Source organism: Artemia franciscana, chromosome 10 (genome assembly GCF_032884065.1).
Source record: "Artemia franciscana chromosome 10, ASM3288406v1, whole genome shotgun sequence".
NCBI classification, from domain to species: domain Eukaryota; kingdom Metazoa; phylum Arthropoda; class Branchiopoda; order Anostraca; family Artemiidae; genus Artemia; species Artemia franciscana.
In genome coordinates this window covers 30,550,355-30,566,102 of record NC_088872.1, presented here as the reverse complement: position 1 = coordinate 30,566,102, position 15,748 = coordinate 30,550,355, and the positions used below count along the sequence as shown (strand labels likewise).

Below are 15,748 nucleotides of genomic sequence, written 5' to 3'. Positions count from 1 at the left end.
CGCTGGTTGCTGCTGTAATCTAAATCGTAAATTGAAATACTTATGCCAAGTTTACACGCATAGGATTTTGGAAAAATCCTTTAAGGATTTGGTCATAATGGCCAAATACTTAAGCCGTTTCCTTAAAGGACGAAAGGATTTTTATCTTGAAATTATTTCAAGATCTGAGCAAAATCCTTATAAGTAATAAGCTAAAGCTTTAATTTTTTGTCTAATGCATACGCTTTTTTAAGAAGAAATAGTTTTAAATCACCTTTGGGTAGGTTAGTTGTAATCTTCAGTAACTCTAAAAAGGTAAGTTTTGTTGGGTGCTTCACTTTTTTCTGCCTGGGCATTGTTTTAGAGTTTGGACATATTCCTTTACGAGCCATGGGGAAAAATTTCAGTGAAGGGACTTCTTTGTGCCTAGGAAATTAGCTAGTTGAGTTTGCTGAATCCAATTATCAGAAACAAATTTAGTTTCTATAATGCATATAATGCTTATATTTAGTTTCGTAAATGCAATATTGAATTTTATTCCAAGGCTAGGCTACTATGTATACCCTTTTCTTATTTTCAGGGCTTAAAGATTGTATTAATGATAGAATTGTACTTAGGCCTATCTTAGGTTAATCCTGACCAAATATTTTTTCTTAATTTTGAGTTTTTGTTCATGTTCACATTTGCTTTGATTCTCAAAATGCAATTTCTACAGATCAATGAATATGGAGAACATACACACACACACATATATATATATATTCATATATAAATATATCATTATATATATATATATATATATATATATATATATATATATATATATATATATATATATATATTATATATATATATATATATATATATATATATATATATATATATATATATATATATATATATATATATATTCTCAAGAGGTTCTATGCTCAACCTTTATCCATTTTCATATTAAACCATAAACCTATATGAAAATTTATGAGTGTTTTGTCTAATCATTCAGAAGTCTAGTTTAAGAACAAATGCTGTATAATATTGGTTAATAGCCTAGCTTTATTTTACATTTGAATCTGGCATAAAATTGACTGAAGTTATGGCACAACAAGGAAAGAGGCTCATTGCTCTTACCTAGTAAGAGATTCAGTGTGTTTCAAACAAATAAAATTGCATTCATTATCCTGCTTTGACTTATTATAAATATCCTGTTTTTGCATCAGATTCAGAGTATTTATTTCACAGCTACCAGTGTTATTTTAAATCCCGACCAGATCTGGTGACATTAGGGGGGATATGGGAGGGGGAAACCTAAAATCTTGGAAAACACTTAGAGTGGAGGGATTGGGATGAAACTTGGTGGGAAAAATAAGCACAAGTCCTAGATACATGATTGAAATAATCAGAACGGATCCTCTCTCTTTGGGGTGGCTGGGGGGGGGGGGGTAATTCTGAAAAATTAAAAAAATGAGGTATTTTTAACTTACAAATGGGCAATTGGATCTCAATGAAATTTGATATTTAGAAGGATATGGTGTCTTAGAGCTCTTATTTTAAATCCCAACCAGATTTGGTGACATTGGGGGGGGGGGGAGTTGGGAGGGGGAAACCTAAAACTTGGAAAAAACTTCGAGTGGAGGGATCAGGATGAAACTTGGTGAGAATATGAAGCACGAGTCCTAGATACATGATTGACATACTGGAACGCATCCACTCATTTTGGGGAAGTTGGGGGGGGGGGGGTAATTCTGAAAGATTAGAAAAAATGAGGTATTTTTAACTTACAAACAGGTGATTGGATCTCAATGAAATTTGATATTTAGAAGGATATCATGTCTCAAAGCTCTTATTTTAAACCTTTTTTTTAGTCTTGCTGATTCATGGACATCCCAGTATTATTTTGACTACTTGGTCTATGCATTAAATTCCCCTATAGTTTGTTGCAAAATTATCAGAAGAGCTGTTCCATAATCTTATCAAGTATGTTTTTTGATGTTCCCTTGTTACCAAATTATTTGTCATATCATAACAAAATTAATTTGTTTTTCATTTTGTTTGTTATGTTTCAATAAGAAAAATTTAGCTTGAAATTATTTCAAGTTCTGAGCAAAATCCTTACAAGTAATAAGCTAAAGCCTTAAAGTTTTTTCTAATGCATACGCTTTTTTAAGAAGAAATAGTTTTAAATCGCCTTTGGATAGGTTGGTTGTAATCCTCAGTAACTCTATAAAGGTTAGCTTAGTTGGGTGCTTCACTTTTTTTCTGCTAGGGCATTGTTTTAGAGTTTGGACATATTCCTTTACGAGCCCTGGGGTAAAATTTCAGTGTAAGGACTTATTTGTGCCTAGGAAAGTAGCTAGTTAAGTTTGCTGAATCCAATTATCAGAAACAAATTTAGTTTCTAAAATGCAATCTTGAATTTTATTCCCAAACTAGGCTACTATGTATACCCTTTTCTTATTTTCAGGGCTTGAAGATTGCATTAATGATAGAACTGTACTTAGGTCTATCTTAGGTTAATTTTGACCATTCAAGAAGTTTAGGAACTTCTTTGTACCTTTGAACATAGCCTAATTGAGTTTTGTGAATCCAATTATCAGAAATAAATCCTGTTTCTAAAATGTAATCTTGAATATTTTTCCCCCTACTGTTTATATCTTTTCTTATCAGGCTACTGTTTATATCCTTTTCTTATTCCCAGGGCTTGAAGGTTGCATTAATGAGATTTATTATTCCTATATCAAACTAAAAAAAGAAAAACATCATGCAAGATTTATATTACCATATCAAACAGGCTTGGCATCTAAACCACACTATATTTTCAGTTGGAGAAAATTCTACTTTAGCTGCTTTTGATTATCTTGGAAAGAGGTTAGATTAGGAAAATGAAACTTTCAGGGATATGTCTACAGGCTAAAGTATGTTCCAGAAAGGTATTGCAAAGTACCTATCTCCACTCCATCTCCCTATAGAGGGTCCTAAAATTTGCCTACATGACATGTCTATATCTTTTGAAACTTTGAAAAAACAACATATTACCATAATTTTCAGTTTTTTTTTCTCTGGCCTTAGTTCTTAAATTACAATTCCTGTTATTGATTAGAACTTTAAGTTGTAACACTGGGTTTTTCTAACTTGAGAAACAATATTTTATGCCACCTTCTATAAGATAAATATATAGCTGATATTCTTTAATCTCAGTTAATTTTGTTTTGATTAATTTCATTAATGTCACTTGCTTTCTGTTAAAGATATATCTATTTTTTTAATCAAGCTTCTTCTTTTGTAAAAATTGGGAAGGAATGCCTTGCCCTTTAATTCATAGATTTGGTCAAAACTCTCTGAAGTATCTTATATCAAAATACATTAAAGTTTTGCATTTGCTTTGCTAAAAAATTGTCTTAAACAGTACCAAGTTTAGAGAGTTATGGTAACATTCTTTTTTCTCATCAGTATATTTTGTTTTTAAAGTTCCATCTATTTTAAAGCATTTAGAGAGATTTTAAGCCAACCATAAGCATATTGCTATCACAAATGAGCTGGTAGAAAAGAAATAGAACATAGAACATATGATTCTTCTTTTTTTTTTTATTTCAAGACTAGAATATCACAAAGCTAAGCATTAATATTGCTGGTTGTATCTTGATTAAATACAATCCCTGATGGAGTTTTGTTGATACCTGTCTTAAAATTAATTTGTCTAAATAAAATATATATTGTTTATAGGAGAGTAGAGAAAATGGCAGCAAGGCTTAATTTAAAGCTGAAATTTCGGAAGAGTAACTCCCTCCCGGGAAGTTATGATGTTGGTAGACTTCAGGATGAAAATTTGAGAAAAAAATTCCAGGAACAGTTGAGTACTAAACTTGAGGGTTTAAAATTTGACAATGTGGAAGATGGATGGAATAATTTCAGAAAAACAATTTGTGAAGTTGCTGATGGTGTCCTAGGGAAGAGTGCTAAGACAGCAACTAGGAATATTAGTGAAAAAGCTTTAGGTTTAATAGAGAGTAGAAGGGGTTTGTATAAGAATTATCTGAGCGATAGGTCGTATGAAAACAAAAGGAATGTAAAGAAAGTGGAGAAAGCATTAAAATATGAACTAAGGAGATGTGAAATGGAGGCGATGGATAAAATTGCTGAGGATCTGGAAGATGTGGCTAGACGGCATAATAGTAAAATATTATACTGGCATGTTAATAAATTGAAAGGGAGTAGCCAATCCAGACTAGTCCCAGTTAAAGATAGAAATGGGGTCACAATTAGTGATAAGGAAAAAGTTAAAGAAAGATGGGTGGAACATTTTGAGAATGTGCTAAACCAAGATACAGTTGCAGGAAAAGATATAGATGAAAATGAAAAAGTTTGTGATACCTTGGATGTGAAGGAAGATTTGTTTAGTGAGGAAGAATTAGCGACAGTACTAGAAGGATTAAAAAATAATAAGGCCCCAGGTGCTGATAGTATGATTAATGAGTTCCTTAAATATGGTGGCTCTGAGGTTAGGAATAAGCTACTGAAGATTATGAACATGATTTTTGAAAAAGGGGAAGTACCCAATGATTTTAGGAAAACCTTAATTAAACCACTGTATAAGAAAGGTGACAAGAGTGAATGTCGGAATTATCGAGGCATTAGTCTGGTCTCTGTAGGTAGCAAATTACTGAGTAATATGATACTTTTTAGACTGAGACATGCTGTAGACAAAGTTTTAAGGGAAGAACAATGCGGTTTTAGAAAAGGTAGAGGATGTGTCGACCATGTTTTCACTCTTAGGTTAATAATTGAGAAGTCCCTTCGTTGTCAAACACCTTTGGTCCTTAGTTTTATCGATTATGAGCAGGCTTTCGATTCTGTTGATAGAACAGCGTTAACAAAGGTCTTATCGTTATATGGTATACCAGAAAAATACATTAAAGTGATTTGCGCTATGTACGAGAATAATACTGCTGCGGTTAAGGTAGGAAATGAGGTTAGCAACTGGTTTTGTATTAAATCAGGAGTTAAGCAGGGTTGTGTTCTATCCCCCTTTATATGGATCATTTTGATGGACTTCGTCTTAAGGAGCACAGGAAAGGCAATTGGAGACCATGGAATCAAATGGGGAGGAAGAACGCTCCTGGACTTAGATTATGCTGATGATTTAAGCATATTAGATGAAAGTGTGAGCAAAATGAATGAATTTTTAGAGGTTTTACGAGTTCAGGGTGCTAAAATAGGCTTGAAAATTAATGTTAAGAAGACTAAGTCACTAAGGTTAGGAATAAGTGAAGATGAACAGGTGACCTTAGGTAACGAAAAGATTGATCAGGTTGGGAGCTTCAGTTACCTTGGTAGTATTATTAGTAAAGATGGTGGGAGCAGTGAAGATGTTAAAAGTAGAATAGCTAAAGCTCAGGGTGTTTTTTCACAGTTAAAAAAAGTTTGGAAGAATAGAAAGATGAGCCTACAAACCAAGATTAGAATATTGGAAGCTACAGTGATGACAGTGGTCAAATATGGCTCTGAAGCATGGACACTCCGAAAAGCAGATGAAAATTTACTAGATGTTTTCCAGAGAAATTGCCTACGGATTGTTCTGGGTACCCGGCTGACTGACCGTATTTCAAACAGTAGGTTGTACGAAAAGTGTGGTTCAATCCCGCTTTCTGGGGCTATAATGAAAGAAAGGTTGAGATGGCTAGGCCACGTTCTACGGATGAAGGATGACAGATTACCGAAGATTGTCCTTTTTGGCCAACCGTCTGGGGCTACACGGAAAGCAGGTCGTCCTAGTCTGGGTTGGGAGGATGTCATAAATAAGGATTTAAAGGAAATGGGAACTTCCTGGGAGGGTGTAAAGAGGGAAGCTTTAAATAGATTAGGTTGGAGGAGGAGCGTGCGTAGCTGTGTTGGCCTCAGGCGGCTTGGTGCTGCAGTGAGTTATTAGTAGTAGTAGTAGCATCCTGGCAACTATGACTTGATTTTTTTAAATATTTTCTTTTTTCAAGTAATTGTTGTTTTCTGGTCATATTTGTGTTCATTGCTTAGTGGTTGGCAATTTGGGTTGTGAATCTATTGTCTAAGGAGCACAGGTTTAATTACTGGCATTGCCAGTTTATTTGGTTTAGGAAAGGGGTCAGTGATGTGACTCTCTAAGCTAAGCAAGAATTGGCCAAAATTTAAATGAGTACCTAGAGCAATCTGGGGACAGTAAGCAGGAAGGACATGCAAAAGCATAGGATGCCTGGGCCCTAGGTTCCAATTGCACTTCCTTTTCAGTCCTTCCTTTTCCCTGAATTGTTGATGTATAGATAAGAGTGGGGGTCATGAATGATGGCTGGTGAATGTAATGGGGATGAATATTTTGCAAGGTTTAAAAATGTAGGACAATTGTTCAGGTTGGCAACAGAGCAGAGAAGTAAAATTTTGTGATTTGTTTTTCTTTGTGACTGTTATAATTATGTGATGTCAAGTATTTTAAAGTTAATCTTCATTGTTTTGTTTTAATTGCCATGACCCTAGGGCTTTAGTGTAATAAAACCTACTTATGTCTATCCATTTTCTTTAAACAGACAGTATTTCTATGTGTCCTAGCTTCAACAAATTTATATGAAATTTTGAGACCAGGGATTACAAAGTAGGTCAAAAACTCATAAATAGAACTCTGGTATGACTAATTAATTGGTAAGAAATGCATATCAATTTAAAGATTAAAAAACAATCTTGTAGAAAACAGACAAGACAAATGAATAAATAAAAGTATCCCTTTACAAACATTTAATGAAGTGTCACAAACATAGGTTACCTTTAAGATTGAAATGAACAAAGCTTCAATTATGAATTTGTTTTCTTTAAACAGACTGAAGGGGCAAACCTCCAAGCTTTGACAATTCAATCTCAATTTTGGGCTCTTTTCTTTTCAATAGGAACTTTCTTTGTTTTTTTTTCTATCCAACTAATAACAGTAGAAACACAATCAGGTACAAGTGACCATCCACTTAGTCTATGTACCCAGGGGAAAAATCATGCAGCTCTATACTATAAATTGGTAAATTTTTTGTTGTTCATATTTTTGACTTACAAATAAAGTGAACATTCCACTTGATGCTTTTTTATGTTCTTTATGAATATACTAATTGCTTCTATTGCAAATTTAAGCAGTTTTTAGCTTTTGAAAATGACCAAATATTTTAGTTTTTGGGCATAAAAAGAATTAACACATTGGTCTCAAACTTTAAAACATTGGGTTCAAACTTACTGTTTCATCATAAATTCATTTTTTTAAATGTCATATAATCCAAAAGCACTGATTATCCACAATTAAGTTGATAAATAAATTTTACAATATTATACTGTTTTCTTCTTTCTTGGTGTTGAATTTTCAACTAAAGTATGCATATTTGCTTGTTTTTGACAAAATAATTTACTATGTTTTGTCAGTTCCAAAATTATTTAGGTTAGGTTAAAAAGTATTTAAATTTGAATTTACAATAGAAGCAATTATTATATTTGGAAAGAGCATAAAAAGGTGTTGGTGGCATGTTCACTTTAGTTGTATGTGAAAAATGTGAAGAAGAAAAAATTACCCCCAACCTGTCTAATGTGCAAATATATCACCCAAATTACATATTTCCAGGGTACTGTGCCACCTGTTACTTTTTTTCCAGTTCTTGTTTTTTCACAGTTGCTTCAATTGACAGGAACTAGGGTCAAGGGATTGATTGGAAGAATCAATGGAAAATATGTAATTTCAGCAATATATTTCTATATTAGGAAGGTTGAGTGTAAAGTAAAGTAGGGCTACATGTAGAATGTATTAGCTATCATTATTATGTAAATTATAAAGAATCCTTTTTTACAATAATTTCTTCAATAGGCCTACAGGTCCTTCTTTTGGCTTAGAACACATCAAACATTGTATACTTAGAAATTCTAGTTAATTGCAACAAGCTATATATACTTAAGCACAAGATATTTAACAATGACTTCTCTAGTGCTTAGCTATGACCCCTCAGTAATATGGATAAGAAATGAGTAACAGACAAAATGAAATTTAAATGGCAATCAGGAACTGGAAACAGGCTAAAGGAGGCAAAAAAGATAGATGGTGATTTTTTACTGGAATAAACACTTCCCTGGGTAAAATTCTAGTCAATTGACTTCTTGCTATCTCAGAAAGGGTTTAGGTTAGGACAATGAAACTTTCAGGGATAAATCTACAGGCTAAAGTATGTCCCGGGAAGGTATTTTAAAGTACCCACCTCCACTCCTTCTCCCTCTAGAGGGCCCTGAAATTTGCCTAAATGACAGGTCTATGCCTATTGAAATTTTGGCAAAACAACATTTTACCTTAATTTTTCAGTTACCAGTTGCTTTTTCTCTGCCTTTAGTTCTGAAAATGCAATTCCTGTTATCTGAGTAGAATTTTGAGCCATACCAATGTTTTTTTTCAAAATTTAGGAAATATATTTGCATATCTTTAAAACCTTATAAAACAAAATTGAGCAAAGTTATGATGCTGAAAACAATTTTGCTGTGCTTCAATTAAGCAGAAGATCTATTTTGCAACCGTTTCACTTTTATAAAACACATATTTTCAAAGGTCATCAAAGGTCAAGGCCCTCTAGAGGGAGAAGGAGCAGAGGTAGTTGCTTCAAAATACCTTCCCGGGACATACTTTAGTCTGTAAATTTATCCCTGAAAGTTTCATTTTCCTTACCTAAACCCTTTCTGAGATAGCAAGAAGTCAAATAACTAGAATTTTATCCTTCCCCGGCTAGTTTAAGACTTTTAACTGATTAGCCTACTGAAATTTTCTTATCCTATGTAATTAAAATATTTTTCCTCTTTCAGCAGAGCATTACAACAATCTGTCACAATGAAAAACATCCAGGGTAACCTGAATGGAATGACTATAAAAAGACAAATGGAAACCACAATATAGAATCTTGAAATTATACATCTGGCCACACAAATTGAATCAGGATACCCAATCGCCAATTCTTCCAGATTTGAATACGGATCCATGTTTGAACTTTTTAAATATTTCACCCTCAAAAATATTTTTGGCACTAATTACGTGCTTACCCTATGCATATAGACGCTTCTTTACGTGTGAACACTTTTCTTTGGAACCTTTAAGGATTTCGCTAAAGGATTTTTATAAATCCTATGCGTGTAAACTTGGCATTAAATAACGTTTGGAGATATTGACATTTCAACTAGAGAATTTCTATTTACAATATGTAAGAAGAAGAATTTGATCTAGGCCTACTTTCAAAGCCACTTTTTTTCATTTGATAACTTAGGACCGCGTGACAGCCTAATGGTCTGGTAACAATTTTTGCTCAAACCTTTTACTTTGCGTTTTAAACCATGTTGAAGTTCTGCTAAAATGCTTTGTTTTAAAAATGGATTAAGCTTAGGACTACGAGGACGCATTTTTATCAATAATTTCTGGGTAGTTTGTTTAATTAGCGGAGCCTTGTCAAAAAATGAGCTTAGCTTATAATCAATGTTGGTTTTGATGATAATTTATAATAGCTATGCACCCCTATTGACTGTGTCCCTCATTTTTATGTGAATTGATGTATCTCTAGGCTTTACATAAAACTCTGTTGGCTTGGCATTTGCTTACTTAGCCTATGCTTAATTTGGTTACAATATGGAGTTCAGCTCTTTTAAAAAGAGCATCTTAATATAAAATAAATAGGGGATAACAATATATTTCTTTTTTTTTCATTTTCTGAATTTGGTCAATGTTTCTATTACCTGAACAATCGTTTAGGGCCATGAAACTATTGTTAATAGATACATTTTTACTTTTAGAACATCTTTTTTTTCTCACAAAACTACCACAAACTCACCACCATGGAGTTATTCCTGCCCAAATATTCTTGTATTTACACATATAGAATTGCAATCATTTCTGTTTCCATTGATTGGATATCTGAAATTGCAAATAGGCTATGTAATACTTTAGAAACAAATTTTGGCTATATATTTGCAAATTACGGGGGTGGGGGTAAAGCATATCATATATTAAATATGTCAACTAACCATTGCTGTATATAATATATGCTATGCTTTACCCCACCCTTCTAATGTGCAAATATATAATAACTCCATAATGGTGAGTTTGCAGTAGTTTTTCAAGAGCAAAAAGATGTTCCAAAAGTCAAAATGCATCTATTAACAATAGTTTCATGACCCAAAACAATTGTTCAGGTAATAAGAACATTGACCGCACATTTCATAGCTACTCTTCTGACAATTTCACAATAGTCTTACATATTTTCAAATCCTTATAAATTGAGAGTAAGTAAAGGTATGAGGCTTAAAACACTTTAGCTTGCTTGTGCCTCCTGTGTAGAAGATGATTTTTTGAGAGGTTTTGCTCTTAAAACCCAAAGACTATAATAGGTCATACCTATTATCTTAGGTTGCAACTTCTAGCAACTAAGTTTGAAAAACCAGTAGATGTTGCCAGGTAATGTTGATTTGGTATTCATATCACAGTTCATGAGTGGATCATCACTATATACATATATACAAGAAAGTTTGGCTTTATTGTTGGGTATCATTAGATGTATCACCAGCTGGGTATGTTTAAGGGCTAAAAGGGGGAGTTTGTAACTCCTAGACCCTGCTTGGTGACAGTGGTTTGCCCCACTGTGTCTTCAATGACTTGCTGCTCAAATCATGGTCAATACTATTCTTGTAGCTATCAACTGATATGGCTGACACAGTAGATGTGCTGTGTGAATTCCAGATTCAAACAACATTATTAGTGAAGAAGTTAAACCTCTCATGCTTTCTGCAAAATTTTTGATGCAGTTTTATGGGATTTACTCATGTTCTGGTGTATTCATTGTGATTGAAAACAGACTTAATGGTGTTGTTGGTCATTATCTTAAATGCAAGGATGCCATCTCCTCTCTTTCTATGGTATGTTAGGGTAGGCAGGTCAGCTTTTCTAGCCATCATCAAAGGCTAATGCCCTTTTTAGGGGAAAGAGTTGAGATTGGTACTTCCAGGAGAACATTTATTTTCTAGATACAATTCTGAGAGTTTTATTCCCCTATCTCAACTCCTTGCCAAGATAGCAAAAAGCCTATACATTGGATTTCACCATTATGTAACAAGTCCCTCCAGTTTTGGCTGTTTAGAATATAAAAAAAAAAGTTTTGGCTGAATGACTAAGTACATAATTTGAATTGAAATATTGTTTTAAATGATTTTAAAATATGGATAACAATGGAAAAGGACAGAATTATTTTGGTGATAATTTGAATTTGATATTGATGATAATTTGATATTGAATTGAACATCCTGTATACATAAAGTGAAAATTTACTGTTTTTTGTGTTTTCTTTTAGCTTTGTATGTAGCCTAGGGCTATGTATAGGTCTACCAATGGGGTGGGGTGCATTGACAGAAATATAACCATAATATTTAGAAAGAGCATAAAATAATAAATCTAATGACTCTACTTGTATTTTATCAAGAAAGGGAAAAAGCCTAAATTACATATTCTCTATTGTTTTTCTGTTTCTGGATTGTGTTAATATTGCTTTTTTTCTGTTAAATCTATTTAAGGAAAAGAGTGACATGTAATAAAATGTATACTTTTTGCCATATATTCAAACTTTGGGGGGGGTGGAGGTAAAGTAATTTGCTATTAGGAATTATATAAGTAAGCATTTCATAATTTGTAAGTTATTTTTGGCTTTTATAGTGATTTCTTCTGTGGATGAGAATTCAGCATTAGCACCAGAGCCAGTTTCATAAGGGATTTAAGAAGGAAAAGTTTGCAGCTTGGGGTCATTTGAACCTGCATAGATCCCATCATAAGTTTGGATGGAAATTTGGTGGAAAACTTTGACTAATTTGTTTCAATGTTTGTTAAATAGGTTTCTAATAATTTTCATTTTGAGATACCTCTTAAGGGGATGCATCTTCTGCTTGGCTGGTCAATCTATAGGAAATTCTTAGCAGTTTCATCTGCACAATGATTACCCATCATACCTGAGCAACTAGGAACATGCTTGATCCAAGAGCTCAATGCTTGACATCGAGTCTGACTAAGTTATACAATTTTCTAAATTAAAACTAGGCAGAAAATTATTTAGAACATATTTAAGGGCCACATTTACAAAATTAATTTTGGCTAACATAATAAATAAATCATATATAATATGGGCTAAAAATACTGATGATTTGAACCACTTTTTCTACTCCAGAAGGCTTAATTTGAAGGCTTTTGTTTGAAAAGAGTTTCAGTATTTAGGAATAACATCTACAAATCTAACTGCTTGATTAGAAGTTTGATGTTTTATCAGAAAAGGGTACAAAACTTTAATTTTCTTAAATCGGAGTGTTTTCACCTACAAATTTGTTTTGTACAGAGCCTCAAGTCGTTTACTAAGCCATCTCTCAGGTGACCACAGTCATTTCAAATAGAAAGCCATAGCTCGGCTGAATTACATGCATTCTCTATATCTCTATTTTTTGCCAATCTTCTAGATGAGACTTTTTACAACCACATCAAAGAGGAACATTTCTTTCAACATTCTTTCAGCACATTTCAAGGTGTGATTTATTGTTGCCAAGTAGGAAGTGAGCTCAACTGAAATGATCTTTTCACTTTGTTGCAGCACAACACAATCACATAAAAGATGGACACATTATTTTATAGAGACCTAGGTCACATGATTATTCAATTTTATCCTTACACTTGAGGCAATTTTTTCAGTTTTTTGCTTCCACTATCCGAATAGTATTTTATACATTTAAAAATTTAGAAAAGTTGCAGAAAACCAAAGAAGTAAAATAAAAAGAACGGATGTTTTGAATCCACCAGGATCTGCCCACAAGTATTCCCCAAGTATTTTGAAATGTGTTGCATTTGGTTCCAACTTACATCAAAACAGGTAACTTTTTTGTGTATGGTCTAAGAATGACAACTTTTCATATGTTGGGCTGCTTTTCTCAACTTCTAACTTAGACCATGTTGTTGCTTTGTTTGGCAGTCATGAGGTCAAAGTTTTAAAGAAGGATTCTACTCTGACCACCTTCCTCTACTAGCTTTTACTCATCCCCACCTATGGCTCAAAATACAGGATCAAATTGGTTTTCCTACCGTGATTGGAAAAATGTGTCAAGTGAGTCCTTCCTTTAGTTGAGGCTGTGACAAGATGTTGAGCAAAATGAAAGTGCCTTTAGTTGGGAGGGACACAGCCCCAAAAGATTTGTGATCAGGGAGACGTTGTATTTGCAAATTAATGGGAAGAAGATCAAGTTGCTAAGGCTAGGAATAAGCAAAGATGAAATGGTGGCGTTGGGTAATGAAAAGATTTATCAGGTGGACATCTTCACTTACCTTGGTAGTATTTTTAATAAAGATGGTGGAAGTAAGGAAGATGTTAGTTAAAAGTAGAATAGCCAAGGCTCAGGATGTTTTTTCATTGTTAAAAAAGTTTGGAACAATAGGAAGATAAGTCTGCAAATCAAGATTAGACTATCAAAGAAACATTAGAAGGGAAAGGAGAAAGAAAAAATTAAATTAGACAAAAAAAGACTACATTAATAAATTTATAATAAAAAATCTTGTGAATATTTATCTCGATTTATCAGCAGTTAATCCAACCAATCATGCACCAAACCATCATCTGTGTTTTTTTGTGAATGGTGAAGTCCTCCCCTCATGGAGTGCAGACAGTCTGGTATTATAATCTTCCTTTGTTAGTATTAAAGCTTATTCAAATAGGGAATGCATAGAACACCCCCCCCCCCCAAAAAAAAGTCCCTTTGCTAATAGCTCTCCAAGATTCTAAATCAGCAGAAATACTACTTAGTTTAAAAAACCCTCCTTAACATCCCCATAAGGTTTGCTCTGTGGACTCAAAACTACTACCCAACTAAAATAGTTGTGTATAACATCCCTCCAGAAATACCTATTCAGGAGCTAAAGGAAGAGCTCTCTGACAGAACTGGTAACCTAATCCTAGTTGCAGATGTCCCTCTACTGGGCAAACCAGATGTTAATGGCCAAAGGTCAAGCAAGTCTTTCTTATTCACACTCAGAGAAAAAAACATGTCCTTGGCCAGGTATTCGCCTACCTGGCCAACAAATGAAATCTCACAAGCCCTACAAACCAAAACCTATCCAGTGCCAAAAATGTTCAAAACTAGGACACACAACAAACAAATGCAGTGAAATCTTACAAGCCTGCAGTAAATGTAAAAGCTCACATCCCAAAGGAATGGCAAATTGTAAAAACGATCAGCCTACATGTATAAACTGCAAAGACCCTCGTGATTATTCCAATAAAATACTACATTCTACATATAAAAAACGAGCACTAACACTCCAAATAGCAACAGAAAAAGCTATACCTTACCCATTTGCAGCTATGGAAGCAAATGCAGCCCAATCATGCCAAACTAAACCCTTTATGAAACTACCCAATACTTTCACTTGCAGAATACCCAACCTACCGAAATTAACAAGCACCCCCCCCCCCCCATAAGAGTCTTTTCTCAAAACTCCCCAGCTCATGTTCTTATCCGAGAGGATTGCCAAAGCTGAGCCAACTAGCCTCCACATTCAATAGTAGGAGGTTAGCCTGGCAACCCCTCCCAAGCAGAAATGAATCAGAAGCATTACCAGGAATTAATCCCCTATTAAATGTCAATCTGGATGAAAATCAAAACAAGCTAACACCTAATATATGCCTCTTTATACTAAACTCTAATACAGTTTAGTCTATGAACCTGCAACTGCAACAGAACGTAAAAATCACAAATAAATTGGCAAACATGTACCTACCCAATCACATGCTTATCAAAGCAAAAGAGCATCTTGCTTTACTCCTAGCAAAGCTAAACACTCAGTCATATGAAAATTAAAGCAACGAAGCAGCACATCTCAATACTTCAGTGGAATGCAAGATCACTTTCAGAAAATAAGTTAAAAGAACTAATATTTTTTATGAATAGACATCCATTGATATTGCTTGCCTTCAGGAAACCCATTTGACCAAAAACCAACAAACAAAGTCTCCAGGATATGCTATCCAGAGAAAGGATAGGTCTTAAGAGAGAAAAGGAGGTAGTGTAGCTTTAATAATAAATAACAACATCAAATTTTGTGGCATTATCTTTCCAGAATTTTTAAATGGTGTTGATGCATTTGGATTCAATGTTTGGCTGAATAATGCCAAAACTTCCATAATAAGCTTTTATAACCCTAATGGCCAAACTACAGATGCCATGGATTTCTTCATTTATAAAACTAATTCTAATAGAATAGAATATATTTATTCACTACATTAGCATGTCATGACAAAAATAATTTATACCTTCAAAAACACTCACAGGAAAATTTAAACAAACATTATATTAATCAAACACATATTAATCAAACATTAAATATTAGTCGCGTCAATATTATTAAAATGACGGGTAAAATATGGAACAAATGATTTGCAATATCTCTCAGTACTATAGGCTGAGCAAGTCAGTAACTGTGGACAATTCTTTTTTATTTGTTGCAGTCTAGTAACTGGTCCTTCAGTTGGGGGGCTCACAAAGTTGGGTAGTAGATGACAATGAGTTGGGGAATTTAAACAATTTAGTCCAAATCTATATGTTAAGCCATGTCAACGACTATCAAGTGCGTCCAAATTGAGTTGTTTCAGTGCATCATGTTAAGTTGAGTAGTTTTGTCCAAGTATAATTTTTACAGCTCTTTTTTGTATCGTCTCAAGTCTATCTGTTTGATCTTTTGTCA

The 15,748-nt window shown here is 33.7% G+C and overlaps 1 protein-coding gene across 5 annotated transcripts in view; it reads left to right on the top strand.

Moving 5' to 3' along the window:
* Positions 1-9,102: 9,102 nt before the first annotated feature.
* LOC136032055 (transcription factor IIIA-like) overlaps positions 9,103-15,748 on the top strand; it is a 79,994-nt gene continuing 73,348 nt past the window's right edge. The window contains exon 1 of one of the 5 annotated variants that reach the window (XM_065712165.1): positions 9,103-9,200. The gene's annotated coding sequence lies outside the window, so the exon portion shown is untranslated. The other 4 variants (XM_065712164.1, XM_065712161.1, XM_065712162.1 and 1 more) reach the window with 4 other exon arrangements.